This window comes from Gopherus evgoodei, chromosome 13 (assembly GCF_007399415.2).
Source record: "Gopherus evgoodei ecotype Sinaloan lineage chromosome 13, rGopEvg1_v1.p, whole genome shotgun sequence".
In the NCBI taxonomy this organism is placed as follows: domain Eukaryota; kingdom Metazoa; phylum Chordata; order Testudines; family Testudinidae; genus Gopherus; species Gopherus evgoodei.
In genome coordinates, this window is record NC_044334.1 from 5051846 (window position 1) to 5078982 (window position 27137).

Here is a 27137-nt window from a genome sequence, read left to right on the forward strand (position 1 = left end):
AGAAGGGCATGTGACACAGCATGGCCAGAGGGCAGCAGGAGAGTGTTAGCAGGGAGCCTTATTCCCTGCAAGGGGAAGAAGGTTTGCTATAGATCAACTAGAGCACCTGAAGCCAATTGGAGGACCAGCAGTCAGTCATGCAATAAAAACCCCCTGCTTCAGTCAGACAGTGGGGGAGTTGGAGAAGAGAACAGTATTGAAGAGAGACAAAAGGAAAGTTTGGAGGAGTGCTGTGGTGGGCTGAGAAATCCAAAAGAAACTCTAGGTAAGGGGCACCTGGCTTGTGTAGAAGGAGGGCAAGAAGCCCCTTCCCAAGCTGCAGGGCAGGAGAGGGAAGAAGCCCAGGGGAAGGAACCGCTAGTTCAAGTGGTTCACCACAAACCTCAGGGCCCCTGGGTTGGGACCTGGAGAAGAGGGCGGGCCCAGGTCCCTCCCTCTCCACTCCCCTCCTCAAGGACACTAGTGGGGTAATTAAAATACTGGTTCAGAGGCAAGCAATGGTGTCCTGAACCTTCCCCAAAGAAGAGGAAAAAGCGTGAGACCCAGCATTACAGTACCGGCAATTTGCCACAGGCATTTAAAATATTTGTTCATGTGGGGGGAGGCTTCAATTACAGAACAAATTTTGTATGGCCCCACTCATCCCCAATATCAATGACCTTTTCTCCCAGGAGCTAAGTGCTAATTGGTTAGCGACAAGCTGAGGAGCAGACCCCAAACTATTAAGGCTGGTGTATTTTAACATCCCTGCAGTGACCCTATGGTTAAGACTACGAAAACCACTCCATTCCAACTCCTTCCCAGTATAACTTTCTCAAATTAAAAACCCCTTTAGGACAGCAAGTGATCATCATTTTAGGAAGTTTGGGCTGACTGGGATAAGTTGATTTGGATCACATTGCTGGAAGTAGCCATGGTGAAGGGTTTTGTTGTTGCTGCTGCTAATCTGAATTCTATTGGGGTAGCCACGTCAACCCCATTTCAGTGGAGCCAGGCCAATTTACACCACATGAGGATTGGGCTCAAACAATCTATTGTGGGCACTTTATCTTTACAGCACTGGAGAAATTCACAGTTAAAGGGAAAAGTATGTTTGCAGGAACAGCACCAATTAACCTCACTGGTTAATTCTCAGCAGATGGCAGGGTCTCGGGGTCATTTCCCAGAGCCATTTGAACGGAGGGGATTCTGTCCTTTTCAGCAGCCACTAACAGATAGCGGGGCAGGAAAGGAGGAAAAAAGATTTATAGACTCAGGCTTTAAGGCCAGATAGGACCATCATGATCATCTAGTCCAGTGGTTGCCAACCGGTCCATCCCTCCTGCAGCCAAGCAGGGAATTTGGCCGCTAACAGTCCGGCAGCGCAGCGGGGCTAAGGCAGGCTCCCTGCCTGTCCTAGCCCTGTGCTGCTCCCGGAAGCGGCCGCCATGTCCAGCAGCAGCTCCTGGGAGATGGGGCAGGTGGCTCCACACACTGCCCCCATAGCTCCCAATGGGAGCTGCAGGGGCAATGCCTGTGGATGGGGGCAGCGTGCAGAACCAGCTGCTCCTCCCCCCCGCCCCCCAGGAGCCGCTGACAGACATGGCTGCCGCTTCTGGGAGCAGCGTGGGGTCAGGGGAGGCAGGGAGCCTGCCTTAGCCCTGCTGTGCTACCAACTGGGAACCGCCTGAGGTAAGCGGCGCCCAGCCAGAGCCCGCGCACCAAACCCCTCCTGCACCCCAACCTCTTGTCCCACCAAGCCCCCCCCACCCCAACTCTGGCCCCTCCTGCACCTCAACCCCCTCCTAGAGCATGCACTCTGTACCCCAACCCCAACCACTGCCCAAGCCCCCTCCCAGAGCCAACACCTCACACCCCCTCCCAGACCCCAACCCCCCTCCTGCACCCAAACTCCCTCCCAGAGCCCACATTCTGAACCCCCTCCTGCATCCCAACCCCCTGCCCCAGGCTCAGCCCAGAGCCCTTCCCGCACCCCCATCCCAGCCCGGTGAAAGTGATTAAGTGTGGGGGAGAGCGAGCGACGGAGGGATGGTTTGAGTGGCAGGAGCGTGGCCTCAGGGAAGGGGCTGGGCAGGGGGCGGGGCAAGGGTGTTTAGGTTTGTGTGATTACTGTTATTTCCACATTTTCTTTGAGGTAGATCCTGGGTTGCACTTAAATTCAAAAAGAGATCTTGTGGTTAAGAAGGTCGGAGACCACTAATTTAGTCTGTCCCCCAGCACACTGCAGGCCACAAACCCTTACCCACCCACTCCTGTTCACAGATCCCGAACCTCTGTCTGAGTTACTGAAGTCCTCCACATATTGTTATTTGTGTTTCTGTAGTGCCTAGGAAGCTTAGTCACTGACCAGGCCCCCACTGTGCTAGGAGCTGTACAGACACAGAGCAAAAAAACAGTTTTTAATTTACAGCATCTGTGGCCTCTCTGCGGAGCCTGCCAATTAAACTGACAGCAGGTGACTTTTTTTGGTTGGCAGTGGTTTTTACGAGGAGGGGGCATAGGACTGATACCAGCCACGCTCATTTCACGTAGCTCCAGTCCTCAGGTACCCACTGTAGTTTCCCCTTTGTAAGCGTTACAGGGATTCTTGCCATTTTATAAAAGTTTTATAGCTCTTGGGTTTTTTGGATCAAAGTTTTCATTGCTATTGATACACCCTCTGCGACCGAGCATGGTCAGAGGAAAGAGAGAAATCACGGTGTCAGATGGTTTGATTTCTTACACTAACAAAAGAAATCTTTAAAAAATTAAGGAAATTATTTGGGGAAGTGGTTTGGACTGAAGAACTCAAGGATCTGAATGTGGAGGAGGCCTGGAATTATGTTAAAGTCAAAGTTGCAGGAACTATCTGAAGCGTGCATCCCAAGCAAGGGTGGGGGAGAAATCGTAGGGCAGGGTTGCAGACCAAGCGTCTCAAACACGTAAGCAAGGTGGCGCTCATCTCCCGGAATTTGATATAAGAAGAAGCCAGGCCCCGTGCTAGAGGAGACAGCAGTTAAAGATTTTGACTTCATGGAGTCATTAAAAATAGCTGTACACTGGGCTAGATTCTTGATAATGAGATGAAGCCTCAGTACTTTCAAATTAATTATAATAATATTTTGAATACTGTAGGGCCTAGGATCCTTCATCACGGACCAGGACCCCACAGTTCTAAACCTGTTCCCCAAAGAATTATACGGATGTGAACTGAAGATAGAGGTGATTATATTCTTAATTTTTGGCACGGCTGATGTCCAGCTTCGTGTCTGATCAGTTTATTTGCAGAAAAGCCCAAAAGATCTAGTATCAGAGGGGTCGCCGTGTTTGTCTGGATCTGTAAAAGCAGCAAAGAGCCTGTGGCACCTTACAGACTAACAGACGTATTGGACCATGAGCTTTCGTGGGTGAATACCCACTTCGTTGGATGCATGATCTAGTTAGGGAGAAGGATTTCTTGTAGCTAAAGAACAGGCCCAGGACTGCAGTGACCAGACTTCTAGTGCCAGGGTGCCACTAGCTTCCCATGTGACAGCAAGGAATGTGTCCTGTGTGACAAATGCACCACGAAACCAGTGATATACCTGAGGTACATCAATGATATTTTAAGCCTCTATCCACAGGATACAACTCTCTCATAGGATTTCCACCACAGCTTCACCCACCACTGCCCATCCATTAAACTGTCTCTGGAGCTCTCCCACACCAGCATCAACTTCCTGGACATGCTGATCAGCTTCAACAATGGAACCTACAGACAACTATACACAAGAAACCCCTGGATTCCCACACCTACCTGCGTAGACCCAGTAACCACCCAAACACACTAAGACATCGGTTATTGACAGCCCGGCACTCAGATACCACAGAATATGCTCCGAGGAGATATACACCTTAACACACTCAGAATCGCTCTTGCCAAACAAGGACATTCCACTAGAGAGTTAGATTGCATCATGGAACAGACCACCCCAATACCCCAAGAGAAGCTGCTTTGATACAGAAATGAAAGCCTCTCTGACAAGACACCCCTAGTTGTCACCTACCACCCCACACTGGAACCCATATGAGGCACCATCAAACAACTACAACCCATACTCGATGGAGACCCCATTGAGAAAGAAATCGTTCCTGCCCCCCCACACCCAGACTTCTGGCCTTCACACAACCCCCCAACCTCCCCAGGCTCATCTTCAGACACAAGCTCCCCACAGACCAGGACACACCGACTCAAAGCAGCACCAGGCCCTGCCAGAACAACAGATGCAAAACCTGCAGCCATAGCTCCAATGATCAACACTCCCCACAACACACCTTTTAAGATCCATGGGTCCTACACGTGCCTATCACATAATGTGGTGTCCCTCATCCAGCGCATTATGTAGGTGAAACCAGACAATCACCGCGCTCTCAAATGAACTCAATCACGAAAATGATTAGAGACAAGAATACCGCATCACCGGTGGGTGAACACTTTCCACAAAGCAATCGTTCTACATCAGACTGATCAGTCCTCATCCTCCAAAGGAAACCTGCACAACGCTTTTGGAAGTCGAGCCTGGGAGCTTAAATTCATTACTTTGCTATACACTGAAAATCATGGACTGAACAGAGACATTGGATTTATGGCTTATTACAACCATCTGTAACCCATTAACCCCCCTTTCTGTCCTAGGACCATAAAGGTTTTAATGGGCCACTCCCCCTTGACCAGTCCCCTAGAATGGATGTTAACTGAGCTGTTTGTTTGCTCTTGTACTTAGCTGTGATGCTCTCTGCACCCTTCCCAGACCAGAAGGAAAGCTCGCCTCTCTCACCAATCAAAGTTGGTCCAATAAAAGATATTGCCTCACCCGTCCCCCTTCTCTCTGGCAGCAAGGAAGTCATTGAGGCTAAAACTTTCCCAGGTGGCCCCTGATTTCAGGTGCCCAATTTCAGACAGCTGGAGCCCAATCTGCAGAGGTGCTGAGCACCAGCAGCTCCCACTGACTTCAGCTGGAGTTGGGGGTGCTGAGCACTTCTCCCCTCCCCACTACCCCTGGGTCTCAAGACGGGTACCCAGAAAGTGAAGAAACCTCAATCAGGGGCCACTCTGGAAGATTTTTTCCTTGATCTCTCTGTTCCTCTGGTTTGCTTGCCAGTAAAATGGGCCGTTACCACACTTAACTATCCCGTGGGGTGGGCTGCAGGCAACTGATTGTGATCCACAGGAAACAGGCACTGCAGAAGTGCAAAGGAGCATGAGTAATCACCAGCATCAAAACCCCTGCAGACTACAGAACTGTCTCCATCAGGCTACAAACCCAGACACTTCTACGGGCTCCTGAACTCTAGCATCCGGAGTACAAGAGGATTACAAGCCTACAATGCAGCCACCACTGGATCAATTCTCTGAGCTTGAAGGACAGCAAATGTGACGGCCGTTCAGTTAAATAACAGGACAACTAATTTCATGGCTACTCTTGCTGAAAATCACTGGAACGCTGCCCAGCGTGTCTCTAACTGTGCGACCACAAGGGTGTAACACGGCTCCCAAAGCACTTGTGCAAAGGTATCGCTTTAAACAAAATAAGCCCATCCCCCATAAATATCCCTCGGGGCATTCAGATCTTCGCCACCTGTTTTCTGCCCTCCTGTTTTCTCTTTGTTCCTATTCAGATTCACAGGGCCCCAGTAGGGATCACAGTGCCAAGGAGCATTCTGCCTGCAAAATAAGCCTTGGTGGATCTGATCCTCTGTCCTACTGTCCTCTCCTTGCTGCCTCTCCAGGCTTTAATCTTCCTGCATTTTGCATACCAAGTTCTGCAGAAAGGGATTTTAATAGCAGCTCTGCGGCAACAGATTTTGGGGGATAAAACCCTGCCCGTACACTTTATTTTATGGGTACCCCACTGATGAGCGTAGGTGACTGTATAAAGGCAAGAGAGACTATTAGGCCAGGTCTACACTACAGACCTATGTCAGTATAACTACATCATTCGGGCTGTTAAAAATCCACACCCCTGAGAGACGCAGTTATACTGACCTCAACCCTATGTAGATAAGGCTGTGTCGACGGGAGGGCTTCTCCCACTGCCGTAGTTACCGACTCTTAGGGCACGTCTACGCCACACGCCGGATCGGCGAGTAGTGATCAATCTATTGGGGATCGATTGTGTGTAGCGTAGACGCGATAAAATAGATCCTCGATCGCTCTCCCTTCGACTGCTGAACTCCAACTCGGCGAGAAGCAAAGTGGATGCGAGAGCCGCCGCAATCGACCCCGCGCCGCGAGCACACGAGGTAAATTGAACTATAATACGTCAAGTTCAGTTACACTATTCTCGTAGCTGAAGTTGCGTATCTTCGATCGATCCCCCCCGCAGCGTAGACCAGGCCTCAGGGAGGTGAATTACCTACGCCAACAGGAGATCTCTTTCCTGGCGCGTAGGCGCAGCTTCACTTAAGCGCAGTGGCACCAATGCAGAGTTTGAGGTGTAGACCTGCCCCAATTATGCTCTCACTTACAGGGGTGTAAATCGAAGTAACTCCACTGAAATCTTATTCACGCCAGACCAGCTCCACTGAAGTTAACAAAGTAACATTAGTGTAAGGCCAGAGTCAAGTCCAAAGAGATTTAGCTAATTCCCCTTTCCATGCCCCCATCTCTTTTGTTTAGCTAATGCCTTCTCGTCAGCATTCGACTACATTTACATAGCATGAGACATGCGGAAAATGTTTTTTTTCACTCAAAGTTTCCCGTCAGTCTCTAGGCAAAATAGAACAAAGGCAGCTAAGCTGTGGGGAGCGGGACATTTTATTTAAGCTGTGCAGTGACATTTTTCAAGTAACTCCTTCATAAACCAAACATCATTATAATGTTGTCATGTGAATTTTCTCCCGTTGATTAATAGCAGGGAAAACAAAAAATCAGTCCTTGGTTCATCCAACTGATCTGTGATTGCTAGGTCTTGGGATCTCTAGCAAGACAATAGTATGATGTAATTTATGCCTGCATTAAACCTGATGGTTACTTATATCAAAGCTGTTGTGACAATGCTGGCTCGAAAGCGCTGCTCAGCAGCGGTTCACTGCACTGCTGTAATGCACATCTCTGGATGCTAGCTCCTGCAGACTAGCGAAGGCACCACGGTGAAAGGAGGGGGCAGGGGGGAAATCACTCACAGAGCACCTGATGCCTGCCTAGAGCTGCAAAAATTAATTGGCTTTATTAAAAAAAATGTTCAGGAAAATGAAAACTCCAAAATCAGGTTGACACTGGATTTGTACAGGGAGAAAAGATTGGAGACAAATGTTCAAGAGAGCCTCGGGAGCTGTCTGTCTGTGGAGGATTTGTGGGCACATCTGTTTGTCGACACAGATCAGGTAAATGCACCCCCAAACCAGGTCACTGTACCGCGGTGTGTGCCCCGTTAGGGAGGGTCTTTTGAAAAGGGATCTCTTGGCAATATCTGGCTGCAGTGAGAGGCGCGCTCAGATACTACCGTGATGGAAGCCACACGAGTATCTCAATAGCTGCCTTTCAGCCCCACTGACCAGGAAACTGATGTGAGATCCAAGACCACAGAAAAAGAACAAATTACAAGGTGAAGGAGAGAGAAACCTCAAGTGCCTTCCAGGAACTGACTATTCCCTTCTCTGGCTTCCAGCTCCCTGCTGGCCCAGTGGCAGTTTTGTCAGAGGCTGTCTTAGGTCAGATATTAAAACAATCCAGAAATATAATCCTGCTGCTAGACTAGAAATCACAGCCTGATGGTGCAGTGACTGTCCACAGAGGACAAAGTCTAAAAGATGGCAACATTCAGTCGACCATCCCTGGTGATCCAGTGGCCAGCAAGGTACAGGTCTGTTCAAAGTTTACTCACCTCTGCAGACAGCTAGGAGTATTAACAGAATCTTCATCTCGAGATTGGCAGCTGGAATAAAGCCAAAGGACACCCCACTAGTCCATCAGACTCAGGGACTTTAAATCAGCCAAGCTAACACCTGTGGGAGTTGAGTTTCCCAGGAAAGCTTAGGTTTTGTGCCAGAGGGTAGGTGGGATCAGAGGGTGTGGCGGGGACAGGATCAGCATTTTCTCTTTCAACACCCAAAAACACACAGAAGCAAAAACGTTTAATTTGTATAGATTTTGCCCTGACCTTCCACCATCAGGATTCATTAACAGAGCAGTACGTGGCCACACAAAAACATTTTGATTCCATTTCAAGTATCCCCAAATCCTAAGCCCTGTTCACAAAGTAAGAGAGAGGAGAAAGAGCTGTTCCTGAGCATGGCTGCAGCAAGGCGTTTGTTGTGATGGGGTACCTAAATGCCACACTGGGCCTGAGGGGGTTAAAAGAGAATACATGGCCCAGGTAGACCCATCCCTCCAGGCCTGCTAAGCTGCAAGGGTGGGATAAAAGTAGCTCAGAAACCCAGGCAAGGGGGGTAGACAGACTAGTCCAGAGAACTCTTCCCCAGGAAGCCAGACAGAAGGTGGAGCCTGAGAGGGGACCACAGGGTGGGGGGTTGGAGCCTTCTCCAACCATCACCCCCTTTGAGAACCACCAGGTCCTGGTGCTTTGGACTGAGAGATCATAGGCAGGAAGTAACGCAGGGTGGCAGACTTAAGACTTTCTCCAGAGAGGAATCTGCCAGTGTTACTTCCCACAGGGCCCTCTGGGGAGGGAAGCCCTGGGTCCCCCTACCATGCTGCACGTAAGGGCAAAGTCCCAGATGCAGCAGGGGAGGACGAGACATACCCAGCCTAGGGTTCGGAACCAGGCACCACTACTGCCCCCTCGAGAAAGAGACAGAGGGTAGAGGTCAGATGTGCTAACCTCCAAGCACCCTATCACACATTATTTTCCCAGCCTCAAAAACCCACCACCATAATTAGTACCACTTATGACCCTTGTTGACAATTTCATTGAGAAGCCAAGGAATGACTAGAGATGGACCAGGAAGCACCACTTTGAGAGATATGCAATTGCTCAGCCTCCTGCCTACTCAAACATGAAGCTCTCTGCTTGTAGTGATTCATTATTACTGCTAATTAGCACTAATTATGATGGTAGTTTTCATTACACAGATACCTGTGTACCAGGAACAGACTGGAGACACTCGGGTCATTCCATAAGGATCAACAGTTGTCAAATAGTAACTTTTAGTCACCACCAACTTGCATCCTATTCAAAGTGATGATGAAGCATTGAAAGAGTCACATTCCATTTTCAGTCCCATGACCAAGGCAGCCCCTCAAATCGCTCCTTTAAACCCCAAAAAAACTTCAGATCAATGATAGTTATTTTCCCAGTCAACTACATAGACTCCTTTCCTAACCAACGCGTCCCGCCCATGCAGTTTCTTTCCTCTTAATAAACTTAAAATCAGCGGGAATTTAAATTTACACACACACACTCTCACAGCTCCAAATATTTGCTCATCTCCAACTGCAAGGCTAGCAAAAGCCAACCAAATTCCATCCTTAAACTCCCCAGAGGCGAACAATGCACCATAGACAGCAAGAACCAAAAATATTTTCAATTCAGCATGTCTCTTTTTTTGTAATACCTGTGAATTTACGAAGACATTACAAAAAGAGACATTATTACTGGGAAATATAAATCAGGTACAAAGCATGGATATTATTTATATCCAGACCAGTTCACTTCTTTCTCGCTCACACACACAAAATACTTCACAGGTAACAGACACACAAATCAAAGTTGCCATTTTGTTGAGCATCCTCATCTCTCCCTGGCGTCAGTGGGAGAGGAGGATGCTCGGCAGAGGACTCTAACCTAGGGCAGCTTGTGAAGTCAGAAGAGCCATTAGATGTCTGTATCACTCCACAGCATCATTATTATATTTTTTTCTTCAGGAAAAGGAGCCAAAAATCACTGAGACCAAGTCCAGGTTCTCTGGGTTAGGGATATTTTGAGGCCTAATTCAGGTAATTTATTAGCAGCCTACTGCCCTACTCCATTGCTTTGTGCCAGTGTCAAATGTGGATGCTGCTTTTCATTTATGTGAAGTTCATGCTGTTGAAAAGTGCCAGATTCCAGCCTGGAGTCTCCCATTTATCCACAGGCCAGGAAATATCAGTGTAAACTTCCCCAGTCCTGCCCCTCACAGCTTGACCTGGACAGAGGGGAGTTTAGTATCCATGTCCATTCTGACCTCAGATTCTCTACTGATGATACCATGGGGGTGCCAGATGTGTTACAGACATCTATCCATCAGCGATATCCCAGGGACAGCAAAGGGCCACCAGAGGTTAACAGCTGTAGGCCACTGGTGATGTGAACAAGTGACGTGGAGAATGAAGAGCTCATGCACCATCACCAATTGCTGGAGCTACAGAGTGCTACTTCTGGGGATGACAGAGACGATGCTGGAATGAGCCAACAGCCTGCTACTGGTACAGGGTCTCTTTTCCAGAGATGCCAAAAGATATCAGAGCCCTGCAGCAAACAGCAGCCTGGCGAGAGAGCCCACAATGAGGGCAGTTAGAGGATTAACTGAGCGTGGCCATGCTGGCTTAGCAGCATTTGGGATTCAGGAATTGTTTCAGCAATTCCTAATTCGGGCCCAAGCCTAAAGCTCTTACTCTGTTTTACTCCACCCTCGTCCCTGAGGAAAGACTGAATCTAAACCTCATGAACTGCCCCTTATATCATAGCTGAACAACACCAGGAATCCCTAACAGCCGATGAACAGTGTGTCCTCCAATCCATCCCAGCATCAAATCATTAACAAGATCTATTTCCATGGTATATTACAGCACAAGCTTCAGCTATAAGTAATTAAACCCAATTATTTGTCGGTTTTCCTCGTCATATCCATTGTGGAGAATTCTCCTCCGAGTTCTGAAAGCACAATCTCACCGGGGGGGGGAAATCAGTCTACTTGGTGCACAGACCTCATTTTCCAGGAATGGCAGAACACTGACAAAGTTCAAAGTATAGAAGCATTCAGGTGGAGCCATCTGGTTCAGATTTTTAAGTGGCAGACCAAACAAACATTAATAGCTGAAACCCAGCTATTTGGTCCTTCGATTTTATTGATTTAAATACTGCCTGCTGGCGAGCAATACAAATAAAAGGCACAGAAGTCAGATAACCCTGGCCTGATTTTAAATTACCTCGTTATGCTATGAGACTGGGCAGCATTACCACATTCCACTTGCTTTACTGCTGCATTTTGCCCACAGGAGTTAGGAGACTATGATCCTGATGGTCTTTTTTTAAAAAATGCCCCATGCAAGATTTTGTATGTTCAGGGAGCGTGGTGGAGGAGAGGCACTAGCAGAACAATTGAACCAATTTGAGAGCTACCGTATTAAAAGCCTTGGCTGAATAGGAGGCTGAGACCAGGACCACTGCAATACACAAATCAGACTAGTGAACTCTCAGTTCCAGCAGGGATGGGGAGGTTTCTACATCACCACCAACATTATCGTATTTTAAATAGTGTGGCGTTAGGTTGGGTTTGCTGTGATCAGCTCTGATACAGTAGCTACTGTTCGCTCTGTGCAATGTTAGCGCATCATTTGCTGTTAGCACTAAAATAGGAAGGCAAAGGATATTTGGGTTATTTAATAACAAAATCTAAGTTGCTAGACACTATATTTTGCACTGGTCACCAGGATCACTGCATAACCACAAAATCCATGATCAACATTTCTTTGAGACAGAAAATAGTTCATTCCCAGTATCTCTCTGTTTACATTAAACTAGACCGCCACACTACAACTTATACACAATTGGAGAGATGAATGCTAATTTCACATACAAGTCCTTTTCTTTTGTAAAATCTCATGCTTTGTGAAACCAGTTTGTTAAAATGTAGGGTTGGGTGGGGTTTGGTTTTTTTCTTTGTTTTCCAAACAAAAACAAAGGTTTTGATAAAAACACCAGTCCTGCCCTCTAGTAAAACACAATGGTTACATTTGCCACATCTGCAGTGTTTTACCTCCCTGGAAATAGTCATAGAGCAGAAGTAGCCTAGCTCTGAGGCTGCTGACCAGTTTACATCACACCCATTCTGAAACTTTCCCTACATCCCTCTACTTGCTAGGTGTCCCCCCACATAACAGAGGCTCAGAAGGTGCAATGAAAACATGCTGTCAGCTGCTGTCAAAGGTTATATAAGAATTCTTTTTCTTTATGCTATTCCATTAAGCCCCCCAAACTCACCACCCTTAGGACCATGAACTCTGCAACAGTCTCACCATGGCAACAATCTCCTGTCCCTCCAGAAAGACAAGCCAGCCAGCAAGTGGCAGAGACACTACAGAAACTGCAAGAAAATTGACACACCATTGCTCCTGAAATCCATGCAGGATTACCCCCTGCTCTGCTGAAATTTAAAATCCAGTCCAATCATTAAAAAAAAAAAAAATCGATCAAGCCTCCTGTTTCCTTAGACCTCACACATCTTTCATAGATACACTTCCAAGGGCTAATGCCCCACCCTTAGCACTTCCCCAAATCTCAGATCTTTAGTCTCCGAAGTAAAGACTCTTGTTCATACCCGTCTCAAGCCTGGAATATTCAAAATATTGGAGTTTAAACCTTGCCAGAGTTTTAGTACAGACGGCAGGCGCCATCCATCACTCACTCCTTTCCTTACACTTCAGCCCAGATCTTTCTTTTTATACTTGTTTAATATTTCAGCTACTAGAGATTATTTGCATTCCTTCCTCTCCTCCACCCCCCGCCCCCCACTCACTTTAATTTGAGGGGCTGCGGTCTCTTTTTATGAATTAGAATAGTGAAAACTCTTTTTACAAACTAAAGCCTCAGAGGTTGATCTCTAGCAAACACAAAGCTGATTTCGCCAGGTTCCTTCGAGCGAGATTAACCCATGAATTACTGACGTGCTGCAAGGTCCATTTTCCGTCATAGGCATTTTGTCTGGCGCAAGCAGCAGCCTCCTCTCCGGCGAGCAGTTTTAAGCCCAGGGCGTCTTTCAAAGAGCACGCCCCGGTGGGGGCACAGGACCCGGAATACGGCCCCTTTCCAGACACCAGTGGATGGAGCGCGCCCAGCCCAGGGCAGACGGGGGAGCTGGGGCCCGTAGGGTTAATTTCTAGGGGGGCTGGCAGGCATCTCGGGCAGGTTACAGGCGTTCAAATGGGCATCCCCATTTCCAGGGGGAGCCCAGCCCAGGGCACAGTAGCTGCTGCGGGGATGCAAGAACAAAGGCACTATGCAAACGCTCCTAGACAAGTTTGGCCAGCGAGCAGCTCCCCAAACTAATGCCCGAGCCTCTCCCCGCACCGCCCCAGCGGGGAAAGCAGCCGCTGTCCCCGCCCTGCCGCGGGGTAAAAGACCGCAGCGCCGCGGACTTACTCTCCGGCCCCGGCGAGCGAGTCGGGTCTGCAGCCGAGCGGGTCCCGCGGGCGAGTCCCTGCGCCGGCCGGGAGGCTCCGCGGAGTTGGTGCCGCTTCGCCCCGCAGCGCAGCACACACCGCGCAGGCGAGAGCGGCTCCAGCGTGCGGGGCGGGGACCGGCTGCGAGGGGCGGGGGCGGAGCAGCCTGCCCCCAGACCGACTCCAGCCGGGGAGTCTGGCCCGGGGCGGGGGCGGAGCAGCCTGCCCCCAGACCGACTCCAGCCGGGGAGTCTCGCCCGGGGCGGGGGCGGAGCAGCCTGCCCCCAGACCGACTCCAGCCGGGGAGTCTGGCCCGGGGCGGGGGCGGAGCAGCCTGCCCCCAGACCGACTCCAGCCGGGGAGTCTGGCCCGGGGCGGGGGCGGAGCAGCCTGCCCCCAGACCGACTCCAGGCGGGGAGTCTCGCCCGGGGCGGGGGCGGAGCAGCCTGCCCCCAGACCGACTCCAGCCGGGGAGTCTCGCCCGGGGCGGGGGCGGAGCAGCCTGTCCCCAGACCGACTCCAGCCGGGGAGTCTGGCCCGGGGCGGGGGCGGAGCAGCCTGCCCCCAGACCGACTCCAGGCGGGGAGTCTCGCCCGGGGCGGGGGTGCCCCCAAAGCGGCGCTCCGCCTGCCCAGCAGGGACAGGACAAGCGGGAGCCGTGTGTCCCCCCCCCGAGCCAGGCTGCTGGGCGTTTCACTGCCTTGCCTGGCTCCTCCAGCTCCGCGGGGGCGCAGGCAGCAGGGCACGGGGAGGGGAGCTGAAGATCAGCGCGGCCGAGGGTGTTTTCCTCCCGCTGGGCTCCAAACGCACCAGCAGGACACGACGAATAACCGCCTCGCCCCCTCTGCCGACTGAATCGGGGCTTAATTTTCAAGGGTTGAGCCCCGGCCACTCTGGGCTTGGCCATTCATAGCCCCCGCCCTTCCGGGCTTGCTGCATCAGCTATGCGAGTGACCCGCTTGAGCCCGGGCACCTCTTATTTCCAAATGAAGCACTTGCCTGAATGCAGGTGCGGTGAGGGGCTGGGGGAGGGGAGCTGCAATCCTGTCTCCCGAGCAGTTGCCACCTTGTTTTGCTGGACTGTAGCAGGGCCCCAGGCTGCAGCCAGGAACCCGGCCTGAGGCTTCCCCGCAGCTGGAAGTGACCGGCAGGCGGTCGCTTGTTGCAAGGTAGTTCGACCTCCTAGAGACAGGAGAAAGTGACGAAATTTGGATGTGACCTTCAGCGGTTGGGGGTGTTGCTCTGGTCTGTCCTGTCTACTCCAGCCCCCAGAAGATCAAAGGGCCACATTTCCAAAAGCATCTAAAAAAAGCACCATTTAGGAGCCAATGTCCCATTTTCAAAAGTGACTGAGAGAGCTAGGGGTGAACCTAAGCGACACTGACACTCAGTGAGACGACACCCAAGTAAGTAGGTCCCAAAACATTATGGCCCTTCTGAAAATTTCACCCTAGGCACCTTTCAAAGTGTGTTAAGTTTATCAGGAATGAGGCACTGCTGTGCCAGAAGAAGTGTCCCTTTATGGAGTTAGCCAGGAATAGACTAACAAACGAAGCCCTTAGTGAGTAGAAGGGATCACAGAGGATCACTACTGTTCTCTCCTCTCTTTCCCCCTTTGGTTCTGGGCCATCTTTAATATGCTGTCTGGTTATAGCTACAGAATCACTGCCCCCGCCTCCCTTAGAAACCAGGCATCTCATCACATACTTTAAACAAACCAGACCTTGGCTCAGGTCATTGGATGCTGCAGCTGGCCCCAGTTTGGAGTCATAATCCGGATCAAAGTGTTTAACTGCTCCTTCCTCACAAAGTGGAGGGAAGCACTAAATGAATAGCATGTTTTACAAGGACTATATCACCCTCTGCAGCTTCCCTTTGCTGCTGGGTCATGAGGAGACAAAGCAAGCTGGATTGTCTGAGTCAGAGACCTGCCCCGACCTCCACCTCTAGGTCAGTCATTGGAGATGCATGCTGGCTCTAGGCCTGAAGTGACACTCGCTCCTCAATGGCAAACCACCCCCTGCCTGGGGTATTTTCCTGCCCATTTCCTGTTGTTCTCAAGACAGGAGGCTGCAAGGGCATGGTGCCATCATGTACATTGTGGCCTGTATGCTTTCTGCCTGTCCCCCACTAACAGCAACATGGATTTAGAGAAGTTGTCAAGGGCCTACATTGTTGTTCTGAACTATTGAAATTCCTTTGCATTGGACAAGGACAGCTGGCAGCCCTTCAAAAGCCCTTAAACGTAGGATTGACCCTCCTGTGGCAGCCTAACTTATGAAAATGATTGTCGGGCTGAGATGGCCTCACCTGGAAGTTACAGCAATCTTTTCAGGATATGATCCTTGCTTTGCTCCTGGGTCAGGTGCTGAAGAGAAGAGAGCACATTCTCTCTGAAGCAAGCAGACCTTAGATTGATTTTAGTGATGGACAGATCTTAAGAACTGCAGTGGGGTCTGGCTGCCAAGCCAGAGGGCCAGAAGATTAAAACAAAGAGGACAACTGATCTAGTACCCTAGAAGCTGAAGTGTCCAGGGCTTTACCAAAACTAAACCTTCAGAAGGCTGAAACCACTCCCCATCTCTTAGGAATGAAGTTCACAGTAGAAAGTCATTCCAATCTTGCATCCCTAAGATGATCTTTCGTTTAAGTTACTTGCGGCTACTTTAAGATATACTATTCTCAGGGGCAATATAAGCCACCCCCGTGCACACATGCCCTAGTGAGTCAGAAGAGGTGCACCAGATACCAACTGCACTCCCTCTTTTGCCCAGAACATTAGAGGTTCAGGAATGGGGAAGACAACAAGAGTCCAACTAAGCAGAGGGATGTTGTGGGGCATAGGATTTGCCCGCGTGAATTTGGATAAATTTGTGGCTTTAACATGAATCTGGTGCTTCTGTCTGTGTTTCTCTGTCAGTGCAAGGACTTGGCTGATATCCAGGGTACGGGAATGCAACGTGGATCAAAGGAGAAGAAAAGAAAGAAGTCTGGTGCACTCTTGGAACCAGTCCTGCTGAGTGTTGCGCAGGGCTGTCGCTGCTGCTGGTGCAGTTATACTGGATGTCTCACATTCAGAGCCAACAGAGAGAGAAACTGGAGGGGTTGATAGGGAACAACGGTGAAAAGCCAGGGGCTGAGGAATATTTGAGTTAAACAAGCTCAGCTTGGCCAAGCAACAGCGTAGGACAGCAGGACAAACAGCCGACAAATACTTAAAGGGGCACCAGCGCCATGGAAGGAGAGCAGGGGAGGGATTCAATTAGGCAAACGGAAGGAGTCTAATAAAGGGGGAAACAGGCTGAATATGAAGGAAAGTTTCCCTCCAGGGAGACGTTTCAGGGCCTGGAATAGCCTCCCAAGGGTTGAAGCCCATCTCTAGACAGGTTTAATACTAGAGCCTCCATGAAACTCTAGTAAAAGATACCATAGGGGACAATCCTGCATAGACTGTCAGATGGACCAGATGATCTAAGAGGCCTTTTCCATCTCTGCTGTCCATTAAGCCTTGAGTTATAAGCAGCATTAAATGAACGTAAACAACAATTCTGTCAGGGTTGCTGTCATCATGTAACATGCAGGATGGTGCTAAGCTGCCTCCCCATCAAGTGAATGATGATGTTCCTAGGGTGACGAGGTAAAACACTCCCCAGTGATTCAGGGAACCCCGCCTTTAATGAGAGAGCCAGAGGCTCTGAGCAGTTAGAGAGGAGGTTGTTTTATTTGATGAGGCTCAAAGGGCTGGGAGCACGGTGGAGACCGCCCAGGCATGGGGGGTGGGGGAGGGCTAACATGACATGACACTGGTGGTCACCCCAAAGGAAGACATCCAGATCCCTCATCAGCCAGTGGAACGTTGCCATGGTGCAGGGCAGACAGGTCAAAGGCAGACAGGTCACCAGTCACACGCGCCAGCTCTGATTTGTTACCCTGGTTCCCTGGTCCGCTTGTTCATCTCGTCCACCTGTTAGACTGTGCGTGCTTTGGGGCAGTGTCACTGCGTTCCTTGCCCGGGGTGCCCCCGGGGCCAGGCCTTTGCATTCATCTGGCCTCTGGTCTGCAACATGCAGACATACCCCCATGCCAGTCCACGTACAAGAGGGTAAGGCCTCCGGCTGAGCCCTGGACAATCCAACCTGTCCGGGGAAGTCAAGTGAACACAAATGAGTTGTCCCCAGGGTGTGGTGAGGCTGCTATGTAGCTCACAGGATACTATGGAAGAACAGTCCCCTCAAAAGCGGATCAGCATCCAGCCCTCCCTTCCTTCAGGAGGGGCTGCTAGTCCACGGAGCTCTTGCCTTCTGCCGGCCCTTCTCCAGGAGCTGAGGCCTGGAGACCTGCCCTCTGCTCTGGTCAGCCACCATCTCTGCTGCATTGTCCCCTTCCAAGCTCCTCCATCCAAGTCTGACCTCTCTGGCAGGTGTGACAAGGCGGGGCTGACGGAGCCCACAACGGTGCATTAGCCCCATGTTGCACAGTGGGGTGTGTATGTACCCATCATAGGTAGGGACTTCTATTTAAGAACATAAGAACGGCCAGACTGGATCAGACCAATGGTCCATCTAGCCCAGTGTCCTGTCTTCTGACAGTGACCAGTGTCAGGTGCCTCAGAGGGAATGAACAGAACAGGGAATCATCCAATGATCCATCCCCTGTCGCCCATTCCCAGCTGCTGGCAAACGGAGGCTAGGGACAGTGCCCAGCACAATGGGGCCAAGCTGACTGTGGCTTTTAATCCTACCACAGTACAAATGTGAAAGTATGACAGTACCATGGGGGGACCCCTGGACAATTTACTGAGCTGAAGAGATGCTTGTTGTCTCTCTTGAGGCCTTCTGTTTTCTGAGGTTTTAAATTCTATTGCTGACGTTCACACTGAGCTGAAATCTGACAGATAAGATCCAAGCCCATGGGAAAGCTCGTCACACTCCATCAAGCCCAGTGACGGTGATGAGGAGCAATGTGTGATGATCATACAATGGTGATCACCCTAACATGGGGGAGATTTGACTGAAGGAAGTTTACACAATACCAAAGAAAGGATAATCCAGGATGTGGAATTGCAGCCAAAAAAAATATGTGGAATTACAGCCAACCTAGCCACTCAAGCGATTTTCCCACAAGTTTGCTGTACAAACTTGATTGTGACTGGTCTTCTGTTGAGATGGTTCACCTCAGAAAGGAGGCGAATAAGAGGGGACAAACAGGATAGAGAAGGGAGAGGTGAAACTTCTGTTCTCCCTGTCTCATAACACAAGAACAAGGCCATTGCGTGAATTTTAAAAAGTGACAAATTCAAAACTGATAAAAAGGAAATAAATGTTTCACACTGGACATAGACTGTGGAACTCCTGGCCGCAGGACATTGTTGAGGTCAAGAACTTAGCAAGATTCAAAAGGGGACTAAACACTTATATGACATCAATTATTATAACTCTGGATATTCTTAACAAACACGTTGGGAAGGATATTAAACCTCATGCTTTAGGGCTTAAGCCAATCTAATTACAAATCAAGCTGAAAACCAATGTGAGTGGCGCTTTATTCTGCATCTGCCTACTGCAGGGTGCTCATACCTGCTCTATCAGAGAAAAGATATTCCTTGGCAGGGCCGTCTCTAGGCGGACGCAGGGACCGGGGCAGAAGAGACGGATTCTTCTCTTCTGGGACTGACTGTACCCACCAATCACACCGGCCCATAGGGCCCCCCAAAACACGGGGCCCAGAGCAGTCACCCCGATTCACCCTACCCAAGGGCTCCTTGGGGCTGATCCAGTCTGGGCATTCCTATGTTCCTAGGATATGTTTTTCTGGTCTTATTTTGTAAGCCTGAGCCGTTTGCCAGTCTTGAATGTTTTTTTCATGCTCAGATATTAAATCCATAGCCTACTGTGTGCGTTTCTATCAGCACTTTCTCGTTGCTCCAAGGTAAGGAAGTATTATCTCCATTTTACAGATGGGGGAACAGACACAGAAAGGTTAAGTGACCTTGCTCACGTTCAAAAGGCAGCCTGGAATAGAACCAAAGTCTCCTAATTCCAGGCTTGGGCTCTCGTCATGAGACCCCACCTCCCATTGCTGTGAAAGTGGCTTTGATGTAAAGTACTGTTTGGTGGGTGTCACTTATGGGAAGTGACCGTCACCTGATACTTCAGGAGGGAAGCAGAACAGGAGTTGGCTTAACTACTTTTCAAAGAAATGTCCTACCAATTACTGGAGCCTCTTTCCCTAGGTAAGCTAACACCCAGTGATCCATGCGCAGAGGAGACTGGGAGACAGAAAGCTGGAGTGCGCCTTTCATGTCTAAAGAAGACAGAAAGTCCAGTAGGATCTTGACAAACACAGTGTCTCTTTCTGAATTCAGAGGCAGCTTCTCTAGGCATGATGAAATAACCAGTCACATTAAGAGACAAATGGACAGGAAAGTTAATCAAGTGAGTTAGACCAAAGGACTGAGAAATCATATGTTAACATGGCTAAATAGGCATAGCACCGATGGCTCTGGAAGCAGGAAAAAGGGCAAATGTGCCCGGTGGCTTTGAAAAATCTCAGACATACTAAGGGGTTTGGATGCTTAGTTTTAATGGGAGCTGGGTGTCTAAATCCTCTATGTGATTTAGACAAGCCCATCGGGAGGTTTCAGAGGAGTAAATGGTATGATCTCTGTAGCAGAAACCGTCACCAAGTAACAGTCAAGACAGGAATATTACACACAGGAAATTTCCTAAGAATGATTCCTGTGAGTGAAACAGTTATCAATGTATTTAAGCACTATCCCTTGAAATGGGAAATGTAACACCTGTTTTGTTAGATCCCTATCCAGCCATGGCTTGGTGATGATCAAAGCTAATAATCGGGAGGACAAAGACAACTACAGGCCATGGGTGGGGGGATTTTATTTCTTTGTTTGTTTTGTCTTTTATCCAAATCAAGTTGCTCCTTTCATTTACCTATCAGATTTTTCCAACCTTTTCAATGCAATTTTTCTCAGAGCTGATTTATTGGAAAGATCTCTCGGTTCTCAAAAGGCCTCGGTTGTGATTGCTCTCTTCAGCTTCCTGGCCATGCTCTAGCTCTGGTTTTTGCACCCTGTGTAACAAAGGAAGGTGGAGGATAAATGGAGGTGCTCATGAGAAGTGGCAGAACAGCAGTTCGCTGCATGCTGGGATCACACAAGGAGCAGTGAAACCTGGTTACGTTGCCAATGTGTTTGAGCAGTCTGGCGGACCTTGTCCAGAGCTATAGCTAAGCTGATGGCTTTTCTGACAAAGGGAGCTCATGGAACCTTTCTTCAGAGTAAACCCTCAAAAACCCTAGTTGCCTTGGTGCATTCCCCTCTTCCACTTCCTCCAAGCCACTGCTTTCTTGAAGTAAAAGGTGAGGAGAGCAATGCTCATTGAAAGTTTGCAGCAATATCCCAAGTGGCAACAGACTAGGGCCTAATAATGCACAGGAGCGAAAGATCTGAGTGGGGTGTCTAACATTCAGCAAATTCATTTCCTTTTCCTGCATGAGACTCGCTTATGATTTTCCAGCATTGATAACTCTCAATCTGAATGCTGTATGCCAGTAGTTTGTTGACACTATTCATGATTTCACCTGCTGGCCAATTTTCACTGGACACATGCGGCATGCAAGAGATTGTGAACTTTTTGTTTTGTTTTGTTTTTGTTTTTGTGAATGCCATTTCTCATAGGTGCAGGCTTCTGATGTGACTATTTATGGTTAAGAAATATAAGCCAGATCCTCAGCCGGTGTGATTGAGTGTAACAACTTTGATTTCAGTAGAGCTGTGCTAAGGATCTGGCCCTTTAAATTCTCTTTCTGTAAATATTCTCCAGAACTTGCTAGAACATGGGCAGAAGGAAAACACTAAAAGGTCAACAACAGTCAAAAGAAATTTGTTTACAAGTTCACCCCCAAAAATAGTTGTGACGTATGCACCCAGTTCTAGCCCTGCATTCCAAAGCAGGTAGAAGACGGCATCATTCCTATTTAACAAACTCTTCATCAGGAGACAATGAGGAAACGATGTCAGTATCATTTCGCGGTAAGGAAAAGGAAAGAAAAGGCATTTCATTTTTCAGTTTGTCTCAATAAGAATAAAATAACTCACAGAAGTTTCTTCTTCTAAATTGCTCTCTCTTTAATTTTTAAAGCAAGCTTTGAAAAGACAGAACTAGGAGATGGAATGTTCTCTTCCCATTTTAAACAAAGAAATGATTCCAAAATTCAAGGTTGACTCTTGACAGGCTTTATTAGATAATCTTGATAGATATTTTAGTCTGTCCTCTCTCAAAAAGCATATTGCATTTGGTTAAAGAATTTCCAATTCATGCCACAAGAGTTTATATATTTTAAAAAGTTTATGCATCCTCACAGTCTCCCTAGAGAGTTATAAGATAAACCTATACACAAATTTGAATACCTGATTTTAAGCTACTTTCAAAATCAAGAAAGAATACCTGCAATTCTATGTTTTAAATACCTGACTCTTTCATTTCCTTGGGAAGCTTGGATGGGCTAGGCTCTGAAAATAAGGATATGTTTGATTTTTGTAAATCATAAATACATTTTTGGCGGTCTGTCAGTTTCATGCAGCAGATCAAAGCAGAGATTTTTATTTATTTCCTCCTCAGTTTATTTTTAACTTTTCAGATATTGTAGCTGTCAAGAATTAATTATATCCCAACACAGGAGCTAGCCAAGCATGTGGCAAAATGCAAAGTTCAGCTCTAGATTCAGAGTTGTCCAAAGGTTTGGTTCAGGCTCACCTCTAGCAATTAGCCAACGTATTACAAGCATTACAATTTTCCACCTTGAAGGAAAAATTCAAGCCCAGAAGCAAGGATCCCACAGGTTGTTATAGCAGTAAAACATTTTCCTTTTCTAGATCGTCTTCATTCCTTTAATACTACTAGCTCCAACTGGTACATGACCAGTCAATGGCAATGAGAAAAAACTTTCACTTGTGGATAGCATGATGCTGAGTAGACCTCACCAATTTAGGGCCATTCTGGAAAATTAAAACAAAAATACAACATATGCAATCCTCCTGACTTAGAGTGATTTCTGCCTCTTGAAAGGCCATTAATAGTCTTCTGCTAAGCAAAGGAATTAGCACTGAAAATGAACCCCCATTAATAGATCAGTTACTCATTTATTAATATGATCAAAGTGGTGGGAAAGGAAATAAGCATAAAAGGTAGTGAGCCAATTTGTGAACCAAGCTATTCCAGTGTAAATGCCAAGTCAGACCACTGAGTTCAATGGAGTAACCCCCTTAGTTAATGTGGTGTAAATCCAGAGTCACTCTATGGACTTCACTGCTGTGACTGATTTAGTTCAGAACTTGATGGTGTCTTTCTCTATCTAACTTTTGATGCTACTGGCACAACATGAGATGCCTTGAAACAAAACACTAATGCTGGATTTTGAACAACCAATCCTAATCTGGTTAATTATAAATTATGCAAATAGCCACCATTTAACAACTACTGTTATAATTTGGAGGGCTCAAAGAGCTTTTCCTATTAACTGGTAAGTCAAGGACTTTAAGAGAGGCCAAACACTACAGTCCTTGCTCAAGAAAGACTCCCATTTCAATCGATGGAAGCCTACAAGATTTGGCCTAAGGTTAAGGAAAAGCCACAGAAAATTCCCACCAGAAATAAAATATAGTTACCAGTTGTGCAATGGACGTGTGTGCATGGGAGTATTAAAGTGAATTAAGAAAACTCCAATTCACTTAAGGGAAAACATATGGTGATTTTTGCTAATTGTGTTGTGCAGCACAACTGAGGCACTACTCAGACAAACCTCCCATTGAAATAACTGACGCACACACTATCATTGATTAGAAGGAGCATTGACTAGACCAGTTCAACTGCAGTCATTACTTGGGTCTTAATAGTTGCTTGCTCACGTGTCCATTGGCCAATTAAGGATTACGCATGAGAATAAGGGGTTGGAGGCTCAAGCCCCAAGTTTAAAGACCCTCTTATCCAAAGGCCCGACTCAGGAGGGGCCCACTCAACCCAACTGATGCTCTAGTTTTATTTATTGGGGTTCAACTTCTTTTTAAATATCACAATTATTATTCCCTATGCCATAAACAACTCTCTATTTAACTGCAGAATACTAAGCAACATGTTCTGAACCATTCTGTTCTAATATCCTTAAAGGAGTGATTAGTTTAGTAGAATGAAGCTGGAATTCCATGACAATCCCACAGAAAAAAGGAATATTGGCATTGGCTTTTTAAATAAGCATATATCTTAGTGTTTTTAATTAGCATGGAAGCATTTCAAAGAATCCAGTGGAAACCCATAGATTCTCAAGTTTCAAACACATGCAAGCTGAGAGAGAAAAAAATAACTAACTCCAGTGCTAAGAAATAATTGAGTTTGTACTTGCAATCACATTGGTAGTTTTGATGTAAACATTGTTATACAAGTTAAATTAAATTGACTGATGTGAATTCGGTCACACAAGAAAAGGTTTTTTTGCCTCTACAACATCACTAAAAATGTTAGCTGATCCCTTCCTAAAGGAAAGAAATGTATTTGTCACACACCACACAATATTCTTGCCCACAAATCACACAGAATGTCTGGGGTGGGGGGGAATGTCTCCAATATGTGCCAGTGATAAAGTGATACTGCCTTCATCATAACTCATCAGCGATAACTTACCAGAGGACATGTTCTCAATGACAATAAAACAAAGCGGTTTCATACTAATGTAATTATTTGACACTCATAAGAAATGGAAATTAGTCACATCTAGCCATCCCAAAGTCAGAATTTAATAACGGGTACAGAGATACCACCTCTGTCTAATAAATTAAGCTTTGGAAAAATGTACTGATCAAATGAGGGTGAAATAAGAACCAGATTTTGCATGGCTGGATGTGACACGTAAGAGATTTTGACCTGATTTTCAGGGGGACGGAGTGATTGCAGCTCCCATTGAAATCAGTGGGAGGTGTGGATACCAAGCATGTCTGAAGATTAGCCTACTTGCTTTTTATTCCCTAGATAACATAGATACAAACCCTTTATTTAGGTTAGCAGAGAGGGGAGGGGGGCATCAGAATCTTCCTAAGTGACATCAGCAAAGCTAATTTCTGCATTTGAAATGATAGCTGCTGAGGATGTCTTGCTGAGGTACAGAATTGATTCAAATTCCTTTTTAAATTTCACTTCAAAGTGAGACCAAATGCATTCCCATTGCAGGGGCAGGATCCTGCAGAGCTCTGCTTGCATGAGCAGCCCTTACTAGAAGTCTGCAGGATCAGGTGCTATGCAATTAACACCTCCCCTCCCTTGCCCCATGTCCTGCAGACAGTAACAAGTAAGCCAAGAAACAGAGGAGTCAAAATCTCACCATGTTTTCAAACACAAGCTATTGAGTGGAGTAAGGACATCATTCAAGGCTCTCCTGGCATCCTTATGGGCATGACAGAAAAACAGAGGACTGAAGGGCACAGACAGTCACGGGGCATAGCCCTCATTAAATACAGCTTTGGCTGGATCACTTATGACAAAGCACACACTAAAAGCTGTCCATTACATTCTCCTTCCACTTTCATTAGCATTCAGACACCCCTGCACTCCATCCTTTTCTCCTTGCCGCACAGGGTGTCTGAAAGAACTTGGCACCCCGGGTAATGGATTAAAGGCTTTGAGCATCTGTCTTTGCTTAACAAAACTGCTCCCAAGGAACAGACGGAAGAGACAGCGTCAAGACTGTAAAACACACCTTTCAAAATTCTCTCTATTCTGTCATAGTACAAAACACCAGAGTCAGATCACGATGGACAGCAAACACAACCCACAGAAGTTACTGGCCAGCAATCTTCCTCCACGTTTCATGGTCTTCAAACAGCCCTGAGAAGTGTGCTACGCTGCACCCCATCCAATCAGCCACATCGTCAAACCAGACTCACCACGGGCGCCCCCTGCCCCTGGCACCAGTCCCTGCAAAACTTACTTTGGCAACCTCTCTCTGCTCATAGCCACATGTCCCGCTAACTCAAGTTTTCTCTCTCTGATATTAGGTATCACTTCAGTTACAGGTAAACTCAAGCAATTACCTCCTCATTAGTCATGTGTGAGGTATAGCTAACGTGCAGCAAATCACCTGTAACAGTTCAATTTGAAGGCAAAAAAGCATTGAGATAAATCAGATCTGAGACTCACACACGAGAGAACGTCTCAGGACCAGAACAGTTGCTTTGAGGTAAGAGAGATGAGGAACAACTGGCAAACATTTCAGAGAGAGAGTCGTTTTCTTGATCCCAAATGGAGAAATACTGTAATGGGAGAGTTTACCAGAGCTGTACAACACACAACAAGGAGATGGAAGGAAGACAGTAATAAAGTCCTAGGCCTGATTCAACAAGGTACATATGCTTAAATTTTGAATTCAGGAGTAGAGCCACTCCAGAGCTTAAAAGTTAAACACGTACTTAAGTACTTTGCTGAACAGAAACTCTAATGCCGTGGATAAGGAGATAATTCCTCAGAACGTGGTCCCTATAAATGAGAGTATAACCCTCTTTAATTGTATGTTGTGTGACTTTTCCAGCTCAAAGACAGTACAACGGAGGTTAGCTGCTGACGTGTTGGAATGACAGGTTTAAACGTAAATAAGTGATATGTCCATTTCAGCCAAGGATGTCAAAGAGATTTCTAAATATTAATGAAGCTTCAGAACACCTTTTGGAGTTGGGCCATGATACCCTTTTGAACTTGGGACAGTTATCCCATATGGGTACCAATTCAGAGGGCCAGTCCTTACCTTTAGTTATTTTAAACAAAATACCGGTAGCTTCCATACTGTCCCTCCCCAAAACAGCTCTCCTAAGCTTGTGCATTACAAGAGGCTCCCTGTGTCTCCTTACATTTCAGACTTCAGAGATTTCACATCCTGGCAGATACGGGGCATTCTAAAGCTGAAAGTTAACTGAGACCCAGAAAGGTTATGGGACTTGCTGAAGGTCACGCAGCTCATTTGTGGCAGAGACAGAAACAGAATCCAAATCCAAGTGTCCTAATTCCTAGCTCCCTTGCTAACCCCACTATCCCAGGCTCCCTCCCGGCCCTACATGAACCATCATCATCATATTTTACTTTATTTCTGAGCAAAGGCCATATTTCATCAGTCGTCTGAGCAGAGAGAGAAGGTTTCTAGATTATATTTAGTGAGCAGAGCATGACGAGGGGCATGGCCATTGTTAACTGATTACACTGATCATGACAGTGTTATAAAACCTCTAGGCAGATCCAAAAGCATCTAACCCCTCCCAAGGGTATGATTATTTCGTAACAGTTACATCCCCATGGGTCATCTTCTTGTGAAGTCTTTATTGAGTGGTAAAGAATCTATTTTAGCACTAGAGGAAAAGGATTCATCTTAAGGACAGTTGAGCTGCATTAACAGAATTGCATTTCTAGAGGAATATTCCACGCTAGTGCAAATGCTGTTTTTGCATAATGATAAAATCTGTGCTTTATTACTTCGCTGTAATGAGTTTAAGAGCACATGTTGCTGAAATAAGTCTCGAGCAGCAAGCGGGTGTTTTAATGCTTGCAATGAAGCTGTGTGAGCATTCCAAGCATACAGAAGCAGAGCATGTATTGGACATGAAGGGGGAATTAATTCAGGGAAATCCTGTGGCCCTGCATTATGCAGGAGGTCAGATCACAGTGTTGCCTTCTGGCCTTAAAATCAGTGACAGAGATGCATGGCCTTTGCTTTCCATAGCCCATGCCTCATAGACGTAGCAGTCTGC

General features: G+C 47.3%; 1 protein-coding gene across 6 annotated transcripts in view; it reads right to left on the bottom strand.

The window, feature by feature from the left end:
- The window catches only part of RPH3A (rabphilin 3A), a 119271-nt gene extending 105862 nt beyond the window's left edge, over positions 1 to 13409 (bottom strand). For 4 of the 6 annotated variants that reach the window (XM_030583239.1, XM_030583240.1, XM_030583241.1 and 1 more), the window contains exon 1: positions 13320 to 13409. The gene's annotated coding sequence lies outside the window, so the exon portion shown is untranslated. Of the gene's footprint in view, positions 1 to 12498; positions 12544 to 12844; positions 12876 to 13319 lie in introns of those variants that run through there. The other 2 variants (XM_030583237.1, XM_030583238.1) reach the window with 2 other exon arrangements.
- Between the last annotated feature and the right edge of the window lie 13728 nt (positions 13410 to 27137).